Below are 8,518 nucleotides of genomic sequence, written 5' to 3' on the forward strand. Positions count from 1 at the left end.
TCCAAGTTTACAATTCAAAGTCTTTTAATTGTGGGCTCCACTAAAATACTTTCTTACTTCAAGAGGGAAAAATATCAGAGCACAGTCACAATCAAAAGCAAAATCAAGGGCTGGAAAGATGGCTCAGTGGTTAAGAGCACTGACTGCTCTTCCAGAGGTCCTGAGTTCAAATCTCAGCAAACTCATGGTGGCTCACAACCATCCATAATGAGATCTGACACCCTCTTCTGGTCCGTCTGAAGACAACAACAGCGTACTTACATATAATAAATAAATAAACATTTAAAAAAAAAAAAAGCAAAATCAAACTCTGACCATCCAAGGACTGGGGTTGACTCGTGATCTTCTTGGACTCCTCCAAGGGCTTGGGTCACTTCTCCACCCCTGCCCCTTGTAGTACACATGTTGTCTCCTAGGCTCCAGCTGCCTGTGCTCCGCTGCTGCTGCTGTTGTTCTTAGTGGTCATCCCATGGTACTGGCATCACCAAAGCACTGCTGTCTTCTGCTGCAACTGGACTGCACTTTCACAAATAACCTCTTATAGACTCTTTTCATGGTGCCAAGCCTCAACTTCTCTACATGAACCCTTCAGACCGGGACCTTCAACTGCCACCGAGGCTGCACCTTCACCAATGGCCTCTCCTGGCCTCTCACAGTGCCAAGCATCAGGTGCTACCCCTTCATGTTTCAAAACCAATACCACCTGGGTGACTCTTACACTTTACCAAGTCTGGTTTCCAACTCAAGGTACAACCATGGGTGACTCTAGAACACAACTTCTCTATGCTCTCAGGAAACACCTCTCAGAAGATTCACCATAGTGATGCTGGTATCTTCTTAACCACTACTAATTTCTTAGCTCCAACTAACTAGCATCAATCATCCCAGTAATGCAAAAATTTCACTTTATTAGTTCTGATATCTTGCTAATCGCAGCTAATTCTTCAGCCCCAGCTAACCAAAACCACACAGTCAAAACAGCAACAGCCCTGATAAGTCTTTAATCTTCCCTCTGCACCGTTCTGAACATTGTCTTCCAAACTCCTACAGGACATCCCACAGAGCTCTTAACATCCCATGGTTCTTCTAGCCCAAAGTTCCAAAGTCCTTCTACAGTCCTCTCAAAACCATGGTCAGGCTGTCACAGGAATACCCCACTCCCAGTACCAGTTTGTCTTACTTAGGGTTTCTATTCCTGCACAAAACATCAGGACCAAGAAGCAAGTTAGGGAGGAAAGGATTTATTTAGCATATACTTCCACATTGCTGTTCATCACCAAAGGAAATCAGGACAAGAACTCACATAGGGCATAAACTAGGCAGGTGCTGATGCAGAGGCTGTGGAGGGTGTTGCTTACTAGATTGCTTCCCCTGGCTTGCTCAGCTTACTTTCTTATAGAACCCAGGAGTACCAGCCCAGGGACGGCACCACCTAAATGATCACCAATTGAGAAAATACAGCTGTATCTCATGGAGGCATTTCCTCAAGGGAGGCTCCTTTCTCTGTGATAACTCTAGCTTGTGTCAGTGTGTATAGGGGCCTCATTTCATATTAAAACTGTATCACTGAACTTTGACACCCTCTTGAGGCTACTAGCTCATTACTATGGGCACTTTCTCAGGCTCTGTTTTTTGATAACAGCATGCATCTGTTTTAGAGAGTGGAGCCATGGTCCCTGTTTCCCAATACTGCCCTAATGGTAGTTAAATGTTCTTCGTGAATTTTCAAAGGGATAGTCAACCAAATCAAAGGCACAGCTAGAAACTGTTTGGAGTTGAATTCTGGAGAGGCCATTTCCTTGATCCACAAAATCAGATATCTGTGTAGAGTGAGCAATGTTCGCTGGCAACTCTGAAAGACTGGAGAGATTACTATAATCAGAACTTGCCTTTGTTTGGCTGAAAATGTTTACAAAGTTGAAAAATGTGGTAAGATTATTTTCAGAAACTACAGTGAGTGGCCAAAGTCACCTCACTGGACTGGGACAGCAAGAACAGAACCTGAAAAAGCACCCACAAAAGTGAGTTAGCAGCCTCAAGGCTGTTAAAGGCTGGGTGATATTATGGTCTTAATATGAAATGAACCCGTAAAAGGTTCATTTGTTTCAAGGTTGTCAGCTGATAGTCCTTTGGAATTGGATCATAAAGGCTCTGATTTCATTAGTAACAGTAACATATGTTGATGAGTTCTTAACCCAATAGCCCTACTAGGAAGCTCCTGAGGCTCAGGAGGTAGAGCCTAGTGGGAGGAAGTTGGCCATTGAGGGTGTGTTGGAACTGGAAAGAAGTCTCAGCAATTACAGTTAAGAAGTTGTTGCTCTTGCGGGGGACTTAAGTTGGATTCCCACATGGTGTGTCACAACTGTCTGTAATGTCTGTTTCAAGAAGTCAGTAATCCTCTTCTGGACTCCCAAGTATTAGGCATATATATGGTGCACTTAAATGCATGCAGGCAAAATGCTCATACACAGAAAGTAAATATTTTTAAGAAGAAGAAGGAGGAGGAGGAGGAGGAAGAGAAGGAGAGGAGGAGGAAGGAGGAGGAAGTCGAAGAAAGAAGAAGAAGAAGAAGAAGAAGAAGAAGAAGAAGAAGAAGAAGAAGAAGAAGAAGAAGAAAGAATCCACCTAGTTCCTTTTTGGCTCTGCTTCGTAAGTGCACACCTCTGTTCCACTTCATCTTTCGCACTAAGCATCCAGAGACAATGGAGCCAGCTGTCCTGGACTGTGATCTTTAAGTTCCTTTTGATTGTTTCTACTGAATATGTTTTGTTTTGTTGTTGTTTTGTTTGTTTGTTGAGACAGTTAGCCCTGACTGTCCTGGAACTTATTCTGTAGACCAGGTTGGCCTGGAACTCAAAGGTCCACCTGTCTCAGCCTCTTAAATGCTGGGATTAAAGATGTGTGTCACCAACACTCAGCTTCTTCAGCAATGAAAGCTAACACAGAAAAACTCAAGAACCTTATGTTCTGCTGTGTCTCCCTTACCAAAACACACTTTATGTATTTGTGTGACACATAGATCTCGTGTATCCCAGACTGGCCTTGAGTTTGAGGTTAACCTTGAACTTCTGAACCTTCTACCTCCACCTCCAGAGTGCTAGGGTTATAAGCATGTACTATCACACTGTTTACGAAGTGCTGGGTCAAACCTGGGCTTTGAGAATGCAAGGTAAGTGTGAGTTATGTGCACAGCCCAACTCCCCCCAACCCCCAATTTTGTGTGTATGTGTGGTGGTAGTGATTGTTTAAGATAAAGTTGCATTGTATCCAAAACTAGCCTGGAACTCACTATGTATCCCAGGCTGACCTTCAACTTACAGCAACTCTCCTGCCTCAGTCTCCTGAGTGCTCAGATTACAGGTTGTGTGCTACCCTGCCTGGTTGACAGTTTTTTTTTAGAGGTGGCAGTTGGGTCTGTGCAGTAGCAACTTGCACATATGAAACATGGGTCCTGGGGCTGGAAGGATGGCTCAGCAGTTAAGGTCACTGACTGCTCTTCCAGATGTCATGAGTTCAATTCCCAGCAATCACATGGTGGTTCACAACCATCTGTAATGGGCTCTGACACCCTCTTCTACTGTGCCTGAAGACAGAGATGATGTACTCACATATATGAAATAAAGAAATCTTTAAAAAAGCAAAAAGAAACATGGACCCTTCACTTGATGCTCAATCTATGGTGATGGGTGTGCTACCATGTCTAGGTCACAATGAACCCAAGTAGCAAAGGTGACAACCTGGTTGGTACAGCTTCAGCCCATGCTCAGATGCTAGTTGGTTTCACTAGAGAAAGAACCCTCACTATGGTCAATCTAAGATCAACCCAGATGGGCCTCTCAGCTTTGTTTCCATGATTCGTGTGTCCAAAAAGGGAAATCTTTAACCTGCCAGTCTGTAGTTTTCCAAATGGCAGACCAAGTGGGTAGGCTAGTATCAACAGTCTGAGACAGTGCTATGAGAACAACTTTTGAGTTCTGTCCACTGAGTGGAGAAAACACATCCATTTTCCAATCCACACCTCTAGTGTGGTGGCCCTCGGGAGCAGAGCTGGTTTCAGCTTAGCAAACGTCAGTGAGCCAGGGTCTGGCATATAAGGGAACCTCTGTGAATTGGGAGTTTCATGAGACAGTGGCTTTGTTTGGGGCTGTGGAGCAGAGGATAAATTTTACCAAAGGGACAACTGCCTTCCCTCCTCCCAGTCCCCACACCTACAGAGCAGAATGCCAGGCCAGTGTACTCCAATATTGTGTGATATGATAGGTTGGTTGGGCTATTCACATATTACTAGATGTTGAATCAGTTAGGCCACCCCAGAAGGGGAATATCTGTCATGAAGCCTTGGCAGGTACAAGCTGGGACACCTTGTCAAGTGGTTTTTTTTTTTTTTTTTTTTTTTTTTGGTTTTTCGAAACAGAGTTTCTCTGTGTAGCCCTGGCTGTCCTGGCACTCAACTTTGTAGACCAGGCTGGCCTGGAACTCAGAAATCCACCTGCCTCTGCCTCCCGAGTGCTGGGATCAAAGGCGTGCGCCACCACGCCCGGCTAATTATTTTTTTTTATATATGTGTGTGCATATGTCATGGCACATGTGTGGAGGTTTGAGACAGAACCACAAAATTGGTTCTCTCTCCTTCTACCATGTAGTTAAGTCCCAGGAATTAAATTTAGGCTTTAGACTAGGCAAGAGGTACCTTTACCCACTGAAGCGCAGCACTGCCCTGACCCTAAGTGTTAAATTTTAATGAGAACCTAGAAGCAATCTTAAAGAGTTGTTTCCAAATGGATTATGTCAGCTGGGTGTGGTGGTACAATGCCTCTAATGCTAGCACTTTGAGGCAAAGTGAGGATGATCAGGAGTTCAAGGCCAGCTTCTTCTACATAACAAGTTCAAAGCAAGTCTGAGCTACATGAAATTCTGTTTCAAAAGACAAAGAAGAAAAAAAAAAAAAAAAGAAGTACTTCTTATTCTCATCAGAGAGGCAGCAAATCCCAACACCATCATAGAACCACCACCCTATGGAGGCTACCTGCCTTTAACCGTGCTATAGGCAGCAAAGGGCCAACCAAAGACTTAGTTCAGTTACTAACTGAACTGGTTGTGAGGTCCCAAGGATGCAAATACAATTCCCACCTGCCACAATCACTTTGCGATCATGAGCTCATATGGCACATTAAAGTAAAACACAATACACCTACAAGGCAAAGTCACAAGGGCCGAACCTGCTCAAAGCCCAACCCACAAGGTTGGCCTGATCCTTTCTTCTTTCTAGAAGAGGGAGGGGCATTTCAGTTGGACTGATTTTCTCACATATTTGTTTAGTATTGTAGGTGTTGACCAAAACACATGCGATTTGCACATTTCTTTATTCTTTTAACCACAACTTACTGCATCCATCATGTTCAAGGAACTATTTTATGTACTAAAATATAGTTCATGCCTAAGACTCACCTAAGACTCAGTCTATGGTCACAGACTATCAGTGGGAATCTCAGATAAGAAATGAAAGGATGACAAATGCTGTGGAGAGAAGGGAAACAGTGAAGAGGAGCAAAAAGCACCAGAGGGGTGAGTTTTAGATTTACCTGGCCCTGACTCTGTAACACAGGCTAGCCTCAAACTCATACCCGCTGGCTATAGCATCCTAAGTGCTGGCAACAAGCGGAGCACACTGCACCTGAGTTAGTTAATTTATGTAGAGTGGCCAGGGAATCTCAGAGAACTGAAGGATTTCAGAAGTAAGACCTAGAAACATCTGGATAAAGTTGAGTCTAGACCTGAGGGAAAGGACACGGGGTGGGGGAAGGGTGCAGCTTGCCCACTGTGACAGGGCAGCAAGGTCTGTGTGGCTGGGAAAAGATGCAGAAATCACAGAAGGGTTCTATGCTTTATAAAGCATAAACAACACATATTGGCTTAATAAAAGCTTGCTGGTCACACATGTCTCTTACTGGACTTATCTGATACTCAATAAAGTCTTTACATTCAGTCTAATTTAAAAGTAAAAGGGGAAGGGACAGGGACTAGAGAGATGGCTCAGATTAAGAGCACGTATTCTTGCAGCAGACCTGGTTTGGGTTCCCAGTATCCATGTGGTAGCTCCCAACCATCCATAACTGAAGTTCCAGGAAATCGAATGTCCTCTTTTAACCTCCAGACACCAGGCAAACACTTAGCACACACACATACATACAGGCAAATTACTCAAACACTCAAATCTTTTTATAAAAAAATAAAAGCAAACTAGAAAACTGGTTCAGTGGGTAAAAGTCCTTGGCTGCACTTGGTAACTTGAACCCCACATTCAAAGCAGCAGCAGAAACAAGAGATCCTGTATCAACAGGGCATAAAGTTGAGAGCTGACTCCTAAAAATTGATCTCCACATCTACGTACCCCCAACTCATGCAAAGTAACCATTTTAATTAAAAAAAAAACAACACTGTGCAAAAAGAGCTATGGTGATAACATTCTTCTGTTTAAAAAAAAATTAAGAAAAATAAACTGAGGGAAGACAAGTGACTTTTTTTTCTCTCCAAGGTTACTTGTGGAATTGAAGCCAATCCCAAGGCTGACTGAAGCCTACAGAGCCACTTTACACAAAGAAATGAACAAGTCTTTAGTTCTTTCTGTTTCTAACACAAAATACATACACACAGATGCAGGTAGTAATACATTTGCATTCATTTGCACCCTGTATCAACTGCCCCCCCTCCCGTTATTTGCACATATTTGTTGGTAGAAATGGATGCTTCCCTTCAGAGGCTCAGCCAGGAAAGCAGCCTGGTCTCACTTCCCAGCCTCCTACTGACAGCTCTCTAACTTGTGCATCTGGGACCTAGAGACAGGTGGTGAGAACTAACACAGTGGGAAGCTTTGCTGTACAGGCACTTCAGACCGTGAACGGAGGAGGCCATACACCATCTTCTTGGAAGACTCAAAGAACCCAAGGGTTGCCGGGCAGTGGATCCCAGCACTTGGGAGGCAGAGGCAGGCGGATTAATGAGTTCGAGGCCAGCCTGGTCTGCAAAGTGAGTTCCAGGACAGCCAGGGCTATACAGAGAAACCCTGTCTCAAAAAAACCAAAAACCAAAAAAAAAAAAAAAAAAAACCAAAACAAAAAAAACCAACGGTCCATGGTTGGTGCATGCCTATAATTAAAGCACTCAGAGGGCCAAGGCAGGGTTGAAACTTTGAGGCCAGAATGAACTATGTAGAGATATTATCTCACTTAAATACAACAAAAACCCAAAAAACAAAAACAGCAAAAAAACACTTAAAAATCCCAAAGAACTATGGATTGCAAAATACCAAACATCTTCAGACCCAAGACCATTAGGTTACTCCAAAAAGAAAGGGGGGAAAACCAAGAAAAGCAGGAGGTTCTGGATGAGAACAGAGGATCCCACTGACACCCAAGCGCAGTCATCAGCTATTTAAAAGCACAAAGGGCAGGAGCCCAGAGCTCACCACAGCTCCTTAGAGCAGGCAGGATTTCCATGGTCTACACGGCATACACTCCCAGGGAGCCCCTTCCTCTCCTGTTCTTGATGAACTAGACAAATACCACCACCTGACAGAGCGAGTGTGAGCTTTTGGTTCCAAGACAATGCAGTTACTATTCCATCTCTTCCCGGTAGCTGGTTAGGTAGCCCAAGAGGCTCTGCAGGAAAGGCCCCGGTGGTGCTCAATAAACCACAGACCAGAGGAGAAAGGGAAGAGAGATTACAAGAAGTACCTAACTGATCCAGAGCCAGCTGGCAGTCAGTACTGAGTCTGGGCTTCATCCCTGTAGATGCTAATGCTGGGAGTGTCTTTGCTCCAACATGAAAATGTCTCAGCCCTGCTGACAAGCAAGCAGATGTTCTCCCAGGCAGCACAGGCAGCACAATGACCCCAGCGAAGGAAGCAGGGGAGGCAGCATAGGCATGGCAGTGGGAAGCAGGCATGACAGGCTGACCTGGTGACGCTAGGAGGCAGAAGAGAACAGCTCAAACACCAAGCCTCTAAGTGCCAACCCCAATCTCACCAAGGCAGCTTTGCTCTTTTAAGCACCATTGGATGAGGTGTAGTGAGAATTCTGGCCAGATGTTTCTCTTGACCCATATCTTTATGGGAGTTAGTCTACGAGACACTTTCTGCAGGAGAGGGTGCAGAGTAAGCAGTCCTCCTACCACATCACCTAAAGGCCCCTGCAGGGTGCCTTAAGGCTCCTCCAACTTCTTCTAACAGAAACTCCAAGGGGAAGCAAGTGGCTAAGACAGCAGGGGATAGAAGCTACAGAAGAGCTGACATGGACATTCATTCACTCCATCAGCCCAGGGTGGGATGGGTGCAGAGTAAGGATGAAGGAGAGCTGGGGCTTATGGCTCAGTGGTAGGGCACTTGCCTAGCATGCTCCAGGTCTCAGGCTCAGCACTGAAAAGAGTTAAAAATTAAAAAACAATGGAGTCACAAAAGTAGGGACGTGAGCAGAACCACTTACTTCTTCCGAGTATAAAGTTCATTTATTTGGAAATAGAC

This window comes from Mus caroli, unplaced genomic scaffold, assembly GCF_978045245.1.
Source record: "Mus caroli unplaced genomic scaffold, Mus_caroli_1 scaffold_12, whole genome shotgun sequence".
Taxonomy (NCBI): Eukaryota; Metazoa; Chordata; class Mammalia; order Rodentia; family Muridae; genus Mus; species Mus caroli.